The sequence below is a fragment of the Dermacentor silvarum genome, chromosome 4 (genome assembly GCF_013339745.2).
Source record: "Dermacentor silvarum isolate Dsil-2018 chromosome 4, BIME_Dsil_1.4, whole genome shotgun sequence".
NCBI classification, from domain to species: Eukaryota; Metazoa; Arthropoda; class Arachnida; order Ixodida; family Ixodidae; genus Dermacentor; species Dermacentor silvarum.
In genome coordinates, this window is record NC_051157.2 from 193,225,066 (window position 1) to 193,244,352 (window position 19,287).

The window sequence follows — 19,287 nt, forward strand, 5'->3', positions numbered from 1 at the left end:
GGGTTATGTCGTGATATGAGTGCAGGACTTCGTTTGAGGTCTCCGGGTACGGGAGGCCCACCGCTCGGCTGACGAATCCTCGAGCATGTTGGTGGGCCGCTTCGTTCCCTGGATTCCCAGCGTGAGCCGGGACCCATATAAACTCTACTGAGCGTGGTTCTCCACTGTTTTGTAGTGACTGTAGGAGCTTTAGTGTAGTGTGTGCCACTATTCCTCGCGCAAAGTTTGTTATGGCGGTTTTGGAGTCGCTCATAACTATACAGGCGTCAGTTGAGGCCACGGCCAACGCAATGGCGGCTTCTTCTGCTTCGGTGGGTGTGGCAGCGCTTAGCGAGCTTGAAGTTGTCTGTGCCTTGAGTCCTGGGCCTGGAACGGCGCAAACGGCGTAGGCGTGGGGTCGATCAGAGTACTGGGCTGCGTCGACGTACGCCACAGCGGAGTTGGTTCCGTACGTCTTGTGTAGTGCCTGGGCCCTCGCTCTTCTTCTGCCGTCGTGGTGCCCGGCGAGTGTGTTTTTGGGCAGGGGTTTGACGATGAACATGCGCCTGATGTGTGGTGGGATGGTGGCGGGGTCGCTGCCCATCGCGGACGCTCTGAGGCCCATTCGAGCGAGGATCCAGCGGCCAGTCTTGCTACCTTGAAGACGGTGAACCTGTGATGTGCGATGTGCTTCAATGAGTTCTTCGATGGTGTTGTGAACTCCCAGTTGAAGAAGTTTCTCGGTGGAGGTGTGTCTTGGTGAGCCGAGGGCTACCTTGTATGCGTGTCGTATAATGCAGTCGAGGCGAGCTCGTTCTGTCTTCTGTAAGTGTAGGTATGGTAGTGCATAGGTGAGACGGCTGACAACAAAGGCTTGGACGAGTTGGAGCAGGTCCTTCTCTTTCATGCCCTGCTTACGCGCGCTCACTCTGTGCAGCAGTCTCATGGTCTGGTTCACCGTCATCTGGAGCCGGTCAATGGTGATGCCGTTCCGCCGGTTCTGCTGCAGTATCATGCCCAGTACTCGTATGTTCTCGACGTGGGTGACTGGCTGCTGGTTTACGCGTATCGTGATGTGAGTTGGGGGTGACTTGTGCTTGCTTCGGTCGGGTGGTCGGATAAGGCGGAGCTCCGACTTGTGCTGGGAGCACTCTAATCCCGCTGCCTTCAGGTGTTGCACGACGATGTCGGTGGCGTGTTGGAGCGTTTCTTCAACTGTGCCGTCCGACCCTTCACACGTCCAGAGCGTGATGTCGTCGGCGTATAGTGTGTGTCTGAGTCCCGGGACGTCACTCAGTTTCGGAGGGAGGGTGCGCATTTCGAGGTTGAATAGGAATGGCGACAGGACTGCGCCTTGCGGCGTGCCTCTGTTCCCGAGCCGGATGGGAGCGGAGCGCAGGTCCCCCAACGCGAGCTCGTCCGTCCTGCCTGTGAGGAACGACCTGATATAGTTGTAGGTTCGTTCGCCGGGTTGCAAGTCGGCTAAGCTCTCGAGCACTGCCGCGTGGAGCACGTTGTCAAAAGCCTTACGGACGTACAGACTCAGTAAAGCTTTCGTGCTCGAACCACTGTCTGGATGCAAGGGGTCGTGGTGTAATTGAAGGAAGACGTCCTGGGTATACAAGTGTGCCCGAAAACCGAGCATCGTGGGTGGTAGAAGATCCTGTTCCTCTTAAAGTTCTGTAAGCGGCAGAATATTACATGCTCCATGAGCTTGCCTAGGCAGGAGGTAAGTGAAATGGGGCGAAGATTCTCTAGGTTCAGTTTCTTGCCGGGTTTTGGTATGAACGCCACCCGTGCGTGTTTCCACTCAGGAGGTAAACGGCCGGTATGCCAGCACTCGTTCATGTATTCGGTTATTGCTCTCACGGACTTCGGGTCGAGATTACGCAGCGCCTTGTTCGTAACCCCGTCGGGGCCCGGCGCTGACGTCGTGCGCAGCTTGTGTAGCGCAGCGCAGACCTCTGCCTCCGAAATGTCAGCGTCCGGCTGTTTGTTGGGAGCTCCGACGTAGTGTGGCAAGTGCGTATCGCTCTGGCTCGAGGTGTTAATGTACCGGCTGGCGAGATCCGCAAGCAGCTCCGCGTCAGTGCCTGGGTATTGGTGTATAATTTTCGTCAGTTGATTACGTGCCGCCGACTTGGTGTTGCCGGGATCCAGCAGGTGTCGCAGCAGGTGCCATGTTTTCTTGCAGCCCAGCTGGCCGTTGAGGCTGTTGCAGATCTGGCCCCACTGCTGACGCTCCAGTGTAGAGGTGTGAGCTTCGATCTCCCGTTCGAGCTTCGCTATGCGCCGTCACAGCTTGTTGTTGTGACGTTGGCGCTGCCACCTATGCGTGAGGCTTTCACGTGCTTCCCACATGTGCAAGAGGCGGGAATCTGTCGATGGATGCTCTTGAGGCGCTACCACATCGTACGTCGTACGTTGACAAGATGGATAACAGGTTGGCCCACCTGCTGGAAGCCAAGCAAGCCCTCCTTACGAGATGAAAGGGACAGAAGCATAACAGGAGGCTCCGCAAGAAGGTTTCCGAGGTCAACAGGGAGATCGAAGAGCACTGCAAGAACCTGTGTAAACAACAATGGGAGGAGCTCTGCGAATCCGTCGAGGGCCAGCTCAGATCTGGCAAGAGCTGGGGTCTGCTCAAACACCTTCTCGATGAGGGCAGCACCAGGTCCAGCCAGAGACGAACCCTTGCGCAAGCCATCCACCTCGTTTCAGACTCTACCCCGGACGAGTTGATTGTCGACAGGCTCATAAAGAAGTATCTACCAGTCGCCGATAGCTCTGCCCCCACCCAGTTCCCAGACTACACGGGGTGTGATGTGCCGGAGTTGGACCAAGATTTCACTGCGGTTGAGATCCGACAGGTCCTCTTCTCCCTGAACAGCAAATCCGCCCCTGGCCCAGATGGCGTCACTAATAAGATGCTCAAGAATCTCGATGATGAGTCGATCGACTTCCTCACCGAAAGGATTAATGAAGTCTGGCGCAGTGGACATGTCCCCACACAGTGGAAGACGGCTTGCACGGTCCTCATCCCCAAACCCGGTAAAGCACCAGGAATCGACAATCTGAGACCAATTTCCTTGACGTCCTGTGTAGGTAAAGTCGCAGAGCATGCCCTGCTCAGCGGGCTCATGGTGCACCTCGAGACTAATGACATATACACCCACAATATGATTGGTTTCAGAGCCGGCCTCTCCACACAGGACGCCATGAAGCTGATAAAGCATCAGATCATCGACCGGAGCACGAGAGATACCAGAGCAATCCTTGGAATAGACCTGGAGAAGGCTTTCGACAATATCTCACACGAATTCATTCTCCAGACTATTACCGGCCTCGGGCTTGGAAAGAGGGTTTACGATTTCGTCCGATCATTCCTTAGCCAGAGAACTGCCAAGCTCAAGATCGAAAGATACCTCTCGCAAGAAATCACCCTCGGTTCACGCGGCACGCCTCAGGGCTCAGTCATCTCGCCAACATTATTTAACATCGCAATGATCGGGCTTTCCAAGGAGCTCGCCAAGATTCAAGGAATCAACCATACCATCTACGCAGATGACATCACCATCTGGTGCGCTGGCGGGAGTGACGGCCAAGTTGAGGACGCCATGCAGAGCGCCGTCGATGCAACCGAGCGCTTCCTACGCCCCACTGGGCTCAGATGTTCTCCATCCAAGTCTGAGCTACTTCTCTACAAGAAAAGACCCAGAGGTGGTGGCCATCGTGATTGGAAACCAGCGTCCGAAAGCGAAATGCGGCTTTTCACTGGTGACGGGTCCCCGGTGCCCAGAGTGGACTCGCTCCGAATATTGGGGATGTATATCGAGTCTAACGGTGCCAATGGTGCCGCACTCAGAAGGATCATCGCCAAGACGGAGAGTGCTCTCGGCCTCATCCGGAGGATCGCCAACAGGCACCGGGGAATCAAAGAGGACAATCTCATCCGCATTATACATGCTTTTGTGCTCTGCCACCTTTCATACTCGGGCAGCCATGCATAATTGGCATGTTGCAGAGAGGAACAAGTTAAATTCCCTCATCAGAAAGGTCTTCAAGCTTGCCCTCGGCTTACCTGTGAGCACTCACACCGAATACCTGTTAAAGCTCGGAGTGCACAACACGCTCGAAGAAATAATAGAGGCGCAAGAGCGTTCACAGCTGCTCAGGCTATCAGGCACCCCGGCGGGCCGCAAGATACTCGATGAGATGGACCTCTACCCTGTCGACCATTGCCCCGACGCCGTACGCATTCCCAGCGACATCAGATCTCAACTACACATCGCGCCCATTCCCCGCAATATGCACCCCGCACACAACGTCGGCAGACGTCGGGCCAGGGGTAGAGCTCTACTCGAACATGTACGTAACAACCACATTGAGGCAAGCTTCGTGGATGCCGCGGCCTATGTCCAACAAGAGGCGTTCGCCGTCTCCATCGTCGACTCTAATTCCAAGATCACTTGCTGCGCTACAGTATGCACTTCGAAGTCATTTGTAGCCGAACAGGTTGCAATCGCGCTGGCTGTGCTCGATGGTCGCAGAGAGGTAATATATAGCGATTCTAAGGCGGCCATTAAGGCCTACCAAACTTGGATGGTATCCCCTCAGGCCCTTCGCATTCTCCAAAGCTTGAAAAGTATCTCTCCGCATTCTCTCATTTGGTTTCCCGCTCACTTGGGGTCGATTGAAGGCTCTCCCTCTAACCCTAACGAGAGCGCGCACGAGGCCGCGCGAGGACTCACTGACCGCGCCGCCTCCGCAGTCCCCCAACCACGCGGGGAACCATTGATGACGTATAATGAAATCACTAAGCATTATTATCTGTCAAGACGGGTATTCCCTCTCCCGCACCCTGCCTTATGCAGGGCGCGGGCGGTGACCCTTCGACTTTTACAAGCTCGTGCGTATCCTAACCTTGCGGTTCTTCACGCTATATACCCTGAAAGGTATCCCAGTGCGGACTGCCCTGCCTGTGGACTAACGGCAACATTTAACCATGTGTTGTGGGAGTGTGAAGCCATCGGTTCCGCCTTCAGCGAGGATAGGTGGGCTGCGCTTTTGGGCAGCTCCGAACTCAACGACCAAACCCTGGCCGTCCAGAGTGCCCGCGATCGGGCCGTCAAGCTCGGCTTGCCGGTCCCTACGTGGGACTAGCCGGGTGGCGCGGGGTGTCCCCTGCGTCTTCTCTGGACCTCAATAAAGTTATTTCACTCACTCACTCACTCGTACGTCGTCGAAGTCACGTCGCGGCTCAGTGACCTGATCCATTCGTTGAGATCCGATATGGAGTCGGGTGCTGTTTCTTCGCGTAGCTGACGGAATTTATCCCACTTCGTAATGCGGGCCGTGGCCGTCTTCGCGCTGCTGGCGGCCGTTTCAAAAGACAGTGACAAAATGTAATGATCGCTGCCGACCGTGCGGCCTGTATTCTGCCACCGGGCGCCCGGTATATTCTTGCAAAGAGATAGGTCTGGCGTGGTGTCTCTGCAAAGACTGTTACCAACCCGTGTTGGTTGTTGTGGGTCGTTGAGTATAGTAAGCCCTAGATCTTGAGCGGTCTCCCATAATCGGGTGCCCTTGCGGTCGGGTTTTGGGTAACCCCACTCGAGATGTTTGGCGTTGAAGTCGCCCAAAATCAGTAATTGCGCTCCTTTGGCCAGCAGAGACGCTTTGCGGAGGACTAGTGGGATGTCAGTGCCGTTGTCTCGTGGTGAGTTGTAAATGCTGAGGACGAAGAGCGGGCTCTCTTCCCTTCTCCTCGGCAGTATTTCAAGGAGTGTGTGTTGAATGTGTGTGCCTTCAATTCCGTGTTGTGTGGCTGTAAGGTTGAGGTGTACAAGAATGGCCGTGTTGGGGTGAGGCCCGTTGGCCGGTCCTAGCTGATTGTATGGAGTTTTACGGTAGTTCGTTTTACGGGAGTGTTCGTCTCTTGTAGTGCTATGATGTCTGGTGTGTCTTGCGTGTTGTGTTGGATGTGAAGCTGCAAGTGGCCCCGCTTAGTGCAGTAGCTCCTGCAGTTCCACTGCCATACTGTCAGGGTTGTTCGTGGGGCCATGTTACGTTTGTGGCGGTGTGAGGCCCTGCCTGGCGGGCTGGCGTTGGTGTGTGGCTGGCTTCTTACGGATTTCCTCTAATATATAGTTTTGGCTGGTGTCTGTCGTTTCTTGTAGTGCGGCGAGCTGTGTGCTGTGTTTGGCTTGTGTAGCCTCCACAGAGCTCTTGAGTGTAGTGTATGTGTTTATCGTGTCCATGCGGAACGCGTGAAATTCCTGAAGGTGTGTGGCTATAAAATCACTGATCACGTTAAAGCGTGCCTCGAGCTTAGTTTCTAGGGCGGAGATGGCCGCCGTTACGGCAGTGGCATTGTCCGCTTCGGTATGGAGCGAGGCAGTGGATGTGGCTGCCTTGCGCTTGTTTGAGCTTTGGGGCTTCGGTGCCGTGCTAGTGGAGGCGGATGAGGATACCCGTGTATGCGATGCAGGTGTTGACGTCGGTGTGGATGTGTGAGAGGCGAGGACCCTGTCCATCTTAGCTTCAAGGTATTGGATATAGGTTGTTAATTTAGCTATCTGGGACTGCTGAGCGGAGATTTGGGCTTGCTGGGTCGAAATCTGGGTTCTCAAGGCGGAATTCTCCTTGGCCATCTCCCTCACCTGTGAGTTGGATGCCAGCGACGCCGGGGGTCCATGTTGCCAGGCCACCATCTTGGGTGGCTCTCCGTGGCCTTGGCTAGACGACTGGCGCCGGCTTGCCGAGGGGGCTCGTTGGGTTGACCCAGATCTTGAGCCGCGGGTGCGGGACCTGCTGGCTCGACGTTGAGGTTGGCCATTGGAGTCGAGCGGCGGGAACGACGACGACCGTGCTCGGAGGGACGGGGACCGGCTGCTGGAGCTGCCGCTGTGAGACGCACTGTGCCGGGTGACCCGGGCAGGTCCTTGTGCTTGCTTCGTTTGTGGGGTGTGCGGCGTCTTCTTGACGAAGCGGTATTTGCAGTTTGAACTGCTGGTATTGTGTGCCCCGCCGCAGACAATGCAGCGTGGCGCGCACGTTGGAGCTTCACCCTCATTGGGTTGGGGGTGCTCCCCGCCGCAACGGCGGCATCGCTGCTTGCGTGGCAAGGGACAGACGTCCGCGCGATCGCCAACCTTGCGGCAGTTGTAGCATGACTCCACCCGGTTGTAGAACGGATAGAGTCTGATGTCGGTGCCATGATAGAATATCCATTTCGGGAGGTCCTTACTTGTGAGTGTGACCACCAGGTGCCTAGTCTGGCCCATGCGTCTGCCGCTCACAATAGGCATGTCAGGGTTGCTGGCTTGGAGGTCTGCCAGTATCTCTTCGTCCGAGAAATCGTCGAACGCGTGAAACATGATGCCTCGCACTGCGTCGTCCGGAGGGGGAGCATACACGTGGAGGTCGACGGTGCGGGTGCCCACGTTGATGGATTTGATGCAGAGGTAGGCTTGGGCACGCCGAGAGTCCACAACGCTCAGCGTGAAAGTGTTGTTGGTGGGATGCGTCCGTAGGCGATCCCGAGTCGCTGGTGGTTGATCGGGCAACGAGGCTGCATTGAGCAGGGCTTCGTGTAGCTGCCACGGTGGCACCTTGGTGAGGTCGATGGGTGACTGCGGGCGTCCCACGATGTGGATAGCGTCTGCTGGCATTCTAGGTAGCGGTGCGCGTCTGCGTTGGGGGGGCGGGCGCGGCTTGGGGTTCGATGTGCTCCGTCCGTTGCCGTATAGGAGCTCGCTCCCGTCGCACTGGGGCTGGGAACTTCCTTGCCTTGAGCCTTGAGCTCGCGGCGGCGTCGTTCTTGAGCGATGTAGCCGGGTGACTTCCAGGAGTCGTCCGACCATTCTTCCTCTGAGATCAGTTCTCCTTCGACCGTGGACTCCATGTCGGTGGGCGACCGGGGCACGTCGAGGGAGCAGTTGCTGTGGTGCGAGGCCTACCTGGGGCCTTGCTCGCGCTAAGCCCGTTAGGCTTAGGGCGGCGAGCTGCGTGGTTCGGGGAAACTAAAACTCTCCTGGGAGAATCTCCGAAGGTCCAGCGTAGAGGATGATGTCTACGTGGTCCTGATACCTTCCCGCACCCACTCGTGCAAGAATCATACAAGTAGGGAAGTTGGGGCGGCGAAAACACCGAAAATCGCAGGAGCCGACGTGGAGTGCGACCATCCACTCCGAGCGCTCGCAGCGTTCCCGGCGCAAAGCGACCATATATATTTGAGGCATATAGATTATACAACGCGGCGTCTGCAATTTTGCTGTCGTTGTCAAGCGCGTCGTCTGCTAGCGAGCGCGCGTTCGCTACGCGGACGCTGGCGGACGCCAAGTTTTTCTCGCAGAACCTCTGTGCAGTACATTTTTTTAAATGGTTTAGTTGCTTCGGTGCGCCCATGACGCTTGACGGCCGGTGCCAAATGTAGTTTTAGCCAGGTGAACTGCAGTTTTTACCACTGTCTTCTAAAAGTAAATGGTATCTCCGCACCATGAAGGCTACGTAAGAAAACTTTATTATTGATATCGTGTCATTTCACACGCGCTTCTTCTTGGTGGATATTGATCGAAGAAAACAATGTTAGAGTGAAATAAATCAGGTTTATTAACTGTGTGGCGCCAAGAATGACCAATATATTTCTAGGTAATTAAATCAAATGGTACATAGACATGTATATATATATATACATATATATATACATATATATATTTATGCATATATTTATACATATATATATATATATATATATATATATGTAAAGGAAAAAATACGAAATATTATAAATGCAATAATTTAAAAGTGAGAACTCCCGAACGGAATAAGCGCACGTGTTTCCAGTAACAAACACACTTATTAGTGAATACGGGAAATAAAACTGTCATTCGCAGCAATAAAATTCATAGCAGGCAAACCATCTTTTATATATATATATATATATATATATATATATATATATATAACTGAACGGCTGCGTTCAGTTATCCGGTGCACTATCATAACGACCATAATGAAACAAAGGAACGGCATGTCTCACATACACGCAGAGACATGTGCAGATCTGTTGCGTTCGTTGAAGTACGTACCACATGGGGCACCCAGTTTTAATTGGTTTCAAACAAGGTGAGACTGTCAAAAAAAGTTTTCCTTGTCGGAATCAAGTTAGCAGATTTACAGGCTGCCCCAAAACAGGGTGTTTATATTGAATGAGAGCTAGGAACTTGTTAAGCAGGACTTATTAACACCCGTCCGTTAATTCTCTCAGGAACTGCGCCTCTACGCAACAGCCACGACTCTCCGGCAGCAGAATCATTCGGAATAACGGTCCTCACTTGCATGCAGTCACTCACCTTTGAGATTGCAATAGTGCTGTTATGCGTTACATTCGAACGGAAATTACTATTCGGCGTCGTACAGTATATCAATGACACTTGCGCACACACACACACACACACACACACACACACACACACACACACACACACACACACACACACATATATATATATATATATATATATATATATATATATATATATATAGCTGAACGCAGCCGTTTATAATATACAACCTGCAGAGTTGAGCGGTCATATACATTTGGGAACGGCATTACATTTATGCATGAAATATAAGATAAGCGCAACACGTTTTCTCGACAATAAGACTCCAGAATAACTTATGTTATTTACACCCCCAGAAATAAGCCGAAGAACGCAGTCACCTGCTTTTTTCTTTTTTTTAATATAAGCAAATTCTTCGGTTTTTCGTGGCAAAACCACGATGTGATTATGAGGCACCCGGTTTAGTTTTTGCCACCTGGGGTTCTTTAACGTGCACCTAAATAAAAGTGCACGAGTCTCTTTCCATTACGTCCCCATCAAATTCCGCGACCTGGATTGAAACCGCGAGCTCCAGCTTAGCAGCGCAACGCCGTATCCACGATATAGGCACGAATGAGGCTACCGCGCAGGCTTTCTTTCTTTTAGGGGCGAAGCTCCTTAAGGCGTGGGTCTGTACATCCTCTGTATGTAGCCACCTCTCGTTTAGTTCTTGGAGTGTTCACTAGATAGCGCTGTTGGCGCGCGCTTGGAGTCGCCGGATGGACAAGGCTGCAGAGCGGCGAGCGCGCAAGGCGGCGGCAGCTCGCGCTCGCAGACAGAATCCCGATGTGCGAGCCCGCGAGGCAGAAGCGCTCCGTGAAGCTGCGTGACGCCGCCGCCAAGATCCTGCCGTACGTGAAAGAGAGGCCGCAGCGGCACGGCTGCGGCGTGAACAGGATCTGCGGAACGTCAGAGAACGGGAAGCGGCGAGAAAGCGCGCGCATCGGCAGGCAGACCCCGATGCAGTGAGAGCTCATGAGGCGTCTGCAAAATGCATCAGGCGAGCTCAGCCCGAAGGTGCCGACGCGCGGTTTAAGCGAGACTTTCTAGACGTTTCGTTCGGCCATAGTTGTGGTGTGTGCGACAGATTGTGGTTCTCAAACAGTCTAGTCACAATATCTTCCATCAAGAACGACCAGGCTCGCGCCAATACCATTGCCGTTCTCCAGCGCTGTTGATGATGTAGTGGGCGAACTTTCACTGAAGAGTCGCGGTTTTACCGATGATTTCCCCTCAGGAGATTCGCCGCACTCATCATCATTCACCCCGTGGATATGCTGTGATTTTTTTTTTCTTTTTTGAAGTATCGACTGGAAAAAAAATTCCATGTAAGGCTTACGGCCAAAGGTTGGTATATGGAATGGCTAACTAAAACCGTTTTCGGCGCTCGAGGTCCGACTGCAATAAATAACCCCGTACCAATCACTCCGCATTCTGTTTACTCCGCTTTCTTTCTTTCCTTCTCTTTCTTTTCTTTCTTTTTTTTTTTTGAAGTATTGACAGGGGAAACAATTTCCGCGTACGGCTTATATGGTCAAAGATGAGCATACAGAATGACTAACAAAAACTGTTTTCGGCGCTCGAGGTCCTACCGCAATAAATGACCCCGTACCTATTACTCCGCACTCTATTGCGCGAGGAAGGCGGAAACTTGAATGGAATGTTGCGCTGCAGTTTACTCTTTTTTTTATCTCTAACAATGCTTCCCGTAAATCTGAGTGCAAGGCGCCGGATGGGGCAGATATGCTTTACTTGTTTGAAGCGGCAAGCAGGAAGGTTACATGTATTTCTCCGTCTGCGTTTCACGAGACATACTGATGGAAACCTATATGCGCAGCAATACACACAAGAGATACATGCTGCTTGAAGAATGAGAAAAACATTTTTTTTTCTAAAGGGAACCGTACAATAACAGAGTAGAATGAAAGCCGACACTGCGGCCGCAATGCACGCGCAATCACCGAGCGGCATTAGAAAATATAAAAAAAATAAGGGAAAGAAAAGCCATTTATTCTTAAGGCATAAATACATGGCATATGCAATTATGAACCCCATTTGATCGGTCTGACCGCAAATACCAGCGCGCGAAGTAGTACGAATGACCCTGTCGAGCAGTATCGCCAGCAGTTTCCAACGGCGCGACCTTGATGCGGCCTAATTCACTTCGACCGCAGCGCCGCCCCAGTATTTTTCCACGTCGGGCGCCTCACTGCAAACCATGCGCCGCCCCAGGCGCTCGTCCCACTCAACCATATTCTAGTACACTCTAGTAGCGCTGCAGCGTTTGGCATCGTTGATCGTGACGGCATTCTGAACTCGATGCGCGTTTACTTGAAATGTTCAACAAATATCTGAGGTGGTTTAAGGGCCCTTTAAAGACACGGAAGACCATCTTCGAAGTGTTATTGAACCAGCGCACGATGTGCGATCGGTGAGAGTCGTGCGACATCGTTAGAACAGCAGCAGGGAACGAACGGTACCATCCTTTGCCAATTAAGACTTCTTTACTTTTCCCCTCGGTGGCATCGGGTGCCACACCATAAGACGCACAAAAAAACCAAGGGGACTCCTGCGCACACCACACACTGCGAGCGAGTATCAGTAGCGCGAGTCGGCCCACACCGGCCACCATTCGTCGGTCAGAAATCGACAACATCGATGCTCGCGGCAGCTAACGTTCGGTGTCAAAAGTATAGCGTGACGTATGGTGACGTGTTTCCTGTTGCCAGTTTTTGCCGAGTGTCCCCTCTTGTTGAATTTCTTTCTCTATGACCCAGCTCTGACGGAACGGTTAGGCACGGCTCATTCAAGGAGAGCGAACCGGCTCCCTCACTCCGAAAGAACCGCCACTCACTTACTGAACCGCGGCTCCCTCGGTCTTCAAAAGAGCGGCCCGCTCCTGAGCGCTCAAGAGCGAGATGGGTCTTTTGAACAGCGAGGGAGCCGAGGCGAAAAGAGCGGCTCGCTCCTGTTAGCTCAGGAGCGAGCTGGATCTTTTGAGCCGCTCTTTTGAAGAGCGAGGAAGCCGCGGTTCAGTAAGGGAGCGGCGGTTTTTTCGCTCTTCAGCCGAAGGCGAGGGGGTGAAGGCGACTCTTGCGAGGAAGGGCGGGAGGGCAGTTGCTTTCTCGTACCGCTAATAGATGGCGCGGAAGTCGCACCCAGCAGAAGACCCGGCTCTGACGGAACGCATCGGCACGGCTCTCTCAACGCGAGAAAACGGCTCCCTTTCTCCAAAAGAACCGCCGCTCATTTTTACTGAACGACCGCTCACTCGCTCTTTAAAAAGAGCCGCTCACAAGATCCGGCTCGCTCCTGAACGACCCATCTCTATTCATGATTACATGACTGTTGTAAATGTTGCGTAGGGAACGGTGGTGCATGCATTGCATTCTGCAGTGTTTATCTTCATAATAAGTAAGACAATGTTTGAAATTACATTAAATTAGACTGAAAGGAAATTGAAACCTAATAACACATACCAAGTCGCCCCAGTGCACATATCTGCAGCGGCAGATACCCAGTCGCCTCTGTAGCAGATCATTTTAGACTGCATTGTCACCGAAGCCGGCCCACTTAAACAACAAGATATCCCACCCGCCCACCCGTTTGCAATAAAGCGCTCACACTTGGAGGAGAATGCGTCCATTCAAAGCTGTGGCTCGATCCCGAAAGTAGTGCAGTCTAAAGCCGTACCCACAGGTAAGCGCAGTCTGAAAATGTGGACCGATCCTGAAGGCTGTACCGTTTGAAAATGTGGGTTATTTCCATGCGTGTAAAAATCTGGACTGATCACGAAGCTTCTGCATTGTAAAAATTGAGAACGATCGCGAAAATAGTACAGTCCGAAAATTTAAGCAGTCCGATGCGCCCCTCTTGAACCCCTCACGCGAAGGGGGAAGCGATACAATGCCATGCCCCGTTGCCCCATCCCATTCTCACCTAGGCCAAGAAGACAGTGCATGTGTGTAATCGACTGTCAATCCGACTTCTAATATTTTTGGTTGCTTAGCATTTACGTTTTCTTTTTTTTCTCGAAGGCTTCGTATGTCGGCGTGTCTGTGGTACGCGCATGAGTTTTATGGAGAAACAGGTAACCCAAATTTCTTACCGGTGCCTTGGGATCGCCAGCTACAATGTATCCTACGTTCTCATTCATATAGATTCATTAAACAACATGATTACAAATCAATCTGACTCATTTATTTAATGTCTACTACGAGTACATGGTTCTAATGTTCGTCGTGATGTGTAATAGCGACAGGGTATTGAAGAGGTATATCACTGGCTTGACTGGCACGTCGTCAGAGCAGCACGAACCTGGGTCTTCAATTCGTCCTAGAACAAGAACATAAAGCACACATATTAATGCCACGGGCAGTGGATCTGAGCCTTGTGGCAATTTTTGCTTCAGTTACGGACTTCGCTGCTTTTCCACGTGTAATTAAATTCAGTGAATCAAGCAACAGTGATTAAATCAAGTAAGTAACGTGATATGTGAGCCTTAGGTAGAGGACCGGATATGTCTTCAAGAGCTTACAGAGTAGCACATGGCATTAACTTATTCCTTATTGGCCTAAATATTTTAGAACAAAACAAAACAGTTTGTTGGGCGCTCCTGAAGTCGTTTTTTTACTAGTATCTAGTAGTTATTAGTAGCAGAGATTTGCACTGTATTGCTAGTCATGCTTTCTGTAAGACCGGTCACTAGTCAATTAGGCTGTCAGTCCAAGTAACTGTGTATTAGTTTTACTAATGATATTATAAAATTTCGTTTGATTGAATTTATTTTCATGCCGACAAAGAAAGAAGAAGGTGATAGCCTCTGCAAGCCAGTGTTTCTTTCTTACATTTCCTGCTGCCATCTCCGAGTAGTCGTAAGCATCTGTGGCTCATTACCATTTAACTTACTTCACAAAACAAAGCAAACTGCTAAAGTATTGTCCACTTACCGAGAAGAAGGCGTTCGAGTGGGTTTGCTGCAAATAAGATATAAGTAATATAAATGCCGCAACAGAACAGCAATATCAAAACGTTGTCCAAATGGAAGGTATTTGCATTTCGGACAGAACATAATACTTGAAGTATTGTCCCATGCTGTATGTACCAAGCCACGCAGATGGACACCAATTATGTGCAACCGTCTAGCCTGCATAAAACCTCTACTCACTCGGCGCACAACTGGTTTTGCATGTTCTCTCTTACAGCCTATTTTTTTTTAATTTACACATGAAAGGCAATTTTCGGAGTGATGGTGGCATAAAATAACAAAATGCATATAATAGTACGACTATGATATGATACAGCAAAACGAAACAATTATTAGCAGCAATAAATTATAGGTATAAAATCATGAGCCATTCCACTCTGTAAAGGAGGATGACCAGCGAAGCTGTTAAGCACACGACACAGAGGTGACACAGAATGGGGAGGCCGCGCATAGTGCATACTCCCGAATAGCAACGCACCTACGAAGAGCGATGGCATGAACAGAGACGAGAATGCAATCGTCGCCGGGAGTGCGCACTACACACGGCCTTACCAAACGACTAGAGAAGTAAAATTCAAAATGGAGAAGGGCACCTTGTCTTACATACACGCACGACAGTGCCTCCGCCCCGGAAGAGCGGCAGGAAACTATGCACGCAAGCGGTTGGCACACAGACAAAGAGAGGGCGCTTCGAACGTAGACATGAACGACCCTTGCTCCTGGAACCTCTGTAGGTCCTAGGTGTGACAAGAGTAGCTGAAGGCTGCCTAACAGGTCCCGGAGCCCACTACCCAGAGTTTCAGGGGTATGGGCCATTGCGCTTGGACTCTTTTTGTTTGTTTGTTAATTTTTGGTCCAAGAAATAATTTCTCCGACCAAAAATTAATTTATATAAAAGCTAACTGCCAGGTATCTACACAATGTTATCTTACAGATAGCATTGTTTCAAAACTTTGCTCGCCATCGCCATTAGTCATGGAATCATGCTGATGCTAAGGATCCAGATGCTTCTCATGTATTTTCATCATTTTTGTATCCTTCTGGCAAATAAACTGAATTCAAATTCAAATTCAGTTCAATTATTTCAACCACGGAAATGCGCAGCTGCGAGCCAGACGCACCAACTACTGAACTAACGGGGAACCTTCGCGCTTGGCAGTTCGTGCGGGGTATAGTCCGCGACGGGAACTCTAGATGTAGTGGCACCGGTTCCTGTTTATTGAAAGCCAGAGCGGGCGTTGTGGCGATGATCAAACATTCTGCCTTATACCTCGGGAACAAGTCGTTCTCAGCGAATGAGTTGGCTTAAACAACGACATGCGGCGATCAATGCAGGTAGGCACCGGCAATGGACCATGCCGTGTTCGTGGTGCTCTCCCACCGTTTTGAACGCAGGAACCCGACACAGAAACGTAACAAGCGGGAAGCCAATGCACATGACTGTAAGGGAGCCATACCAGACCGTCGTTTCAGAGCGTAAATCTTGAGAGTTACATATAATGAGCTTGTCGGCGTCCGTACACAGTTTTAAGAGACTGTGCCGATGGAAAAGTACTGTTTTAGAGAATTCTACTCGCTTTTCTGAGAAACTCGTGCACGTTTAGACACTTCGAATGATACGGTTTCTATTGCGCTGCGAAATAGAAGATCCTTGAAAAACGGTAGACAGTCCCTTCAAGCGAGAAGCAGGACGCTATCGCTGGCTTTTCTCTACTAGTTTCGGTCGTTTAATTACTGCATGTAAGGCTCATTTTCTCGTCCCTCCATACTTTTTTTCCCCGGGCACCCGGCATAGCACCAGCCCTGGAGTCTCCAGGTCCGCACAGACCTCCGATTTCGCTACAATGCTTGCGCTCCTCGTAACAAATTGGAAAAAAAAGGTGTAGCGGGTACACGCAGCGGCGGCATGGTGTACGTGGTCGAGGCATACTTACGCGCTCGTCATGGCTCCGTTCACAAATCTTAGTGAACACGCAGTCCAGGTCCTCGCAATGAAGGCGCTCCTTCACCTGTGTGAGCTTCTGGGAAGTCTAGGGAATAAATGCAGTATGGACACCAGTTATTGCAAGGCGCACCATAGCGTTTTGAGCGTGCTCTTTTGCGTTTTTCACGAATAATCCCACCGGTAATTTTCGTAAAAGTGCTTTTCCCTTGCCTGCTTTACAGCTAGTGTTAACATATCCCGCATACTACGAATGCAATTTTCGCGTGGGGTAGGCATTGCAGTCGCCACGGCACCTACAAGACAGAATTATTGTATCTGATTTCAGGTAAAATTAAAAAAAAAAAACTCTCGAATAACGTCTTGCAAAAGTATTGACATACCCATATCGGGAAATTCAATGGTTAATGACTGCGATGTTGCTGTAGTCAAGGCCAGACATAATTGTATCAAGCCGGTGCTTTTTAAGCTATCTTGAACAGCCGCCTGAGTGCCAGTGTTTCAGCCTCTGCATCCATGTATACTAGTAAATAATCGTGTTATTCTTGTCCTTCGGGTTTTTACAGTGTGCCAATGCCGGTACCTCAATGGAATCAGTCTCCCGATTCGAGGCGCGTTCACTATGTTAAGGGGAAACGCCACCGGTATGGCTATGCAGGTAAGCATAAATAGAAACCAAAAGTGTTGAGTGAGCCACATAATGATGTATAGCAGCAGACAGTAAACTTGCACCACGAAGCCTAAGATAACTCCCTCACCGGATGAGAGAATGCCAGCGAAAAACGAGGCGCTACGTGTGAAACGTCCGGAGGCGAAGTCAAGCCTGAGGAATCGCGAGCCGCCATCAGTGTTAAAGTTTCAAAAAACCTTGGCTTCGAAATAACGCTTTCGTATCGCGCTGACTTAACTCCTATGCACGCCACCTACGAGCTAACTTCAGCATAGCACAATTTTTCCCGACGTATAGTATCCCTTGGCAATGCTTGTGACGGGCTTCAACAGCGCTAAATAGTGTGCTCTGACATTTTGAACAAATTCCAGTTTGATTAGGGGTTATTCCTAATAGCCCAGTAACGTGAATGGCTTTTTGCGTTTTATAACGACTGGCACGGGTGGGAGAAAATTCACAAATTAGACATGGATCTTCCTTTAGGGCGTTACTTCGGTTGGTTGGACTTTCGTAACAAGATGCCAATTAACAGAAAAAAATCATTTGAACCTTTTCTGTGCATGCGGCGTTCAAAGAAAAGACCTTTCGGCTGTGACTCAGTAACTGCACCGCCGAAGTTCCATTGATGGGAAGGAATAGCAAGAATGCTGGACGCGTGTGCTGTGAAGAATTAACATCTTCAATTTTCATGCGCTTCGAGGGAAATTATAGTGCCTTTATACTTAGCAGGCAACGCTGCGAAAACTACGCAAATAGTCCGATCGTATAAGTCAGCTCGCTTCGCAGCACAGTTCCGTATTTGTGATGCTTACTACGGAACACAAACATCATGTTTGCAGCTACAACTTGTGGACGTAAGGACACGTCGAATTACGAATTATTTCCGCAGGTCGACGTAGTATGTTTTGGTTGTGAGCGCAAACGGAGCGCCGTGGCAGCTAGTCGCAAAAACGTGTTACACAACTTGTCCAACGGTTAGTTGATTCCGGTTTGCCATGCCTTCCATGCAATAATTACGCCATGTATTGTGGCATTTAGTGTGATACAGTATTAAATAAAAGTACATGACGCATACCCATATCTTTCTTTGCTAAATGAAGCACTATTTATTTTATTTTTAGTTACAAATGGCAGCAGCGAAAGAAGTCTGCCTAGCCTTCGTTGCGTAGCCTGCTATGTATGAAATTCAGTATAGAGACTCATGTTACCACCATTCATACGAGTGCTATGCGGTGCAGTAGAAATGCAGAGACGATTACTTGCACCACCTTTGCATGCTTCGCGGAGGGTTATTCCAACATTGCCAGCACTGGAACACTATGGACTACAGCGAAAACGCAGTCCGAGGTCAGAATAAAACGCGATACGTTCATCGAATTGTCAGCAAATGAGCAGTTTCTTCACAACGTCATTTAATGTCGGAACTTTCTAAAAAACACCAGCTCAATCTGAAGGGCTTGTGTCAACGCGTTTGCTAAATGCAACATGTGTCACTATCCTCGATTCCTTGTGCAGTTCACTCTGGGAAGCGATCTCTTGTAAAAATGTTTATCAACTTTGTTCGCGAAAGGTTCCCAATGTAAAAAATGTTAGTGTAGCTTGCACTCGAGGCACAAAGCTAAATAGACAGCGGAGCTGATGGGCACCTAACTAGTCCTGGCTTTTGGGCTAGGCTAAGCACGACCAAATCATCAGAAGCATTTTCCGGTATTTATTGATTATTGATAGATTATTGTGACCTATTGATTGGCTATCGATGACTGATTAAGCTTAAGTAGTCCCAACCATTCTAATCTAGACTTAGCCAGGTTCAGCTTCGCTAGTTCACAGGGGTATGTGTCGTTGGGCTTGGACACTTTCTGAACTACAGCCAGGATCGGCCCACATTTTTTAGGGCCGACCAACGGACTAACGGCCGGCTTAAACACCTCCGCTGTTAAAACGCTTCTTTTACCTGCATTGTATGGTCCAGTCTAAAAGCAGCTGCACTTGTGTGCGCATAGTGATTAAGGGAGTGAAGGGTGTAGGCGTCACGTAGCAATCATCAAAAAACAACCCTTTATCGCAACTTACCGCTTCGTTGACATTGGCACGCACGCAGGTTACTAGGTTATGCCTTTGCTCGGGTGTCGCTCCTGAAATAAAATTGACAAACGTTAATATGTGGTGCCTACTTTAGTATTATAGCTGCACAGAGATTCAATTGAGTATTCCGTTCCCCTTGCTTGCTTATGGGCATAGCACATGTACATGAGGACCAAATTACCCTTTCTTTAGTTGGATGTGTGCAAGCAATAATTGATCTTGTGTTCACTGGAAATTC

At 50.2% G+C, this 19,287-nt stretch overlaps 1 protein-coding gene across 1 annotated transcript in view; it reads right to left on the reverse strand.

The window, feature by feature from the left end:
• LOC119449144 (uncharacterized) overlaps positions 1–19,287 on the reverse strand; it is a 146,248-nt gene that overhangs the window by 27,116 nt on the left and 99,845 nt on the right. The gene's annotated exons all lie outside the window — the stretch shown is intronic.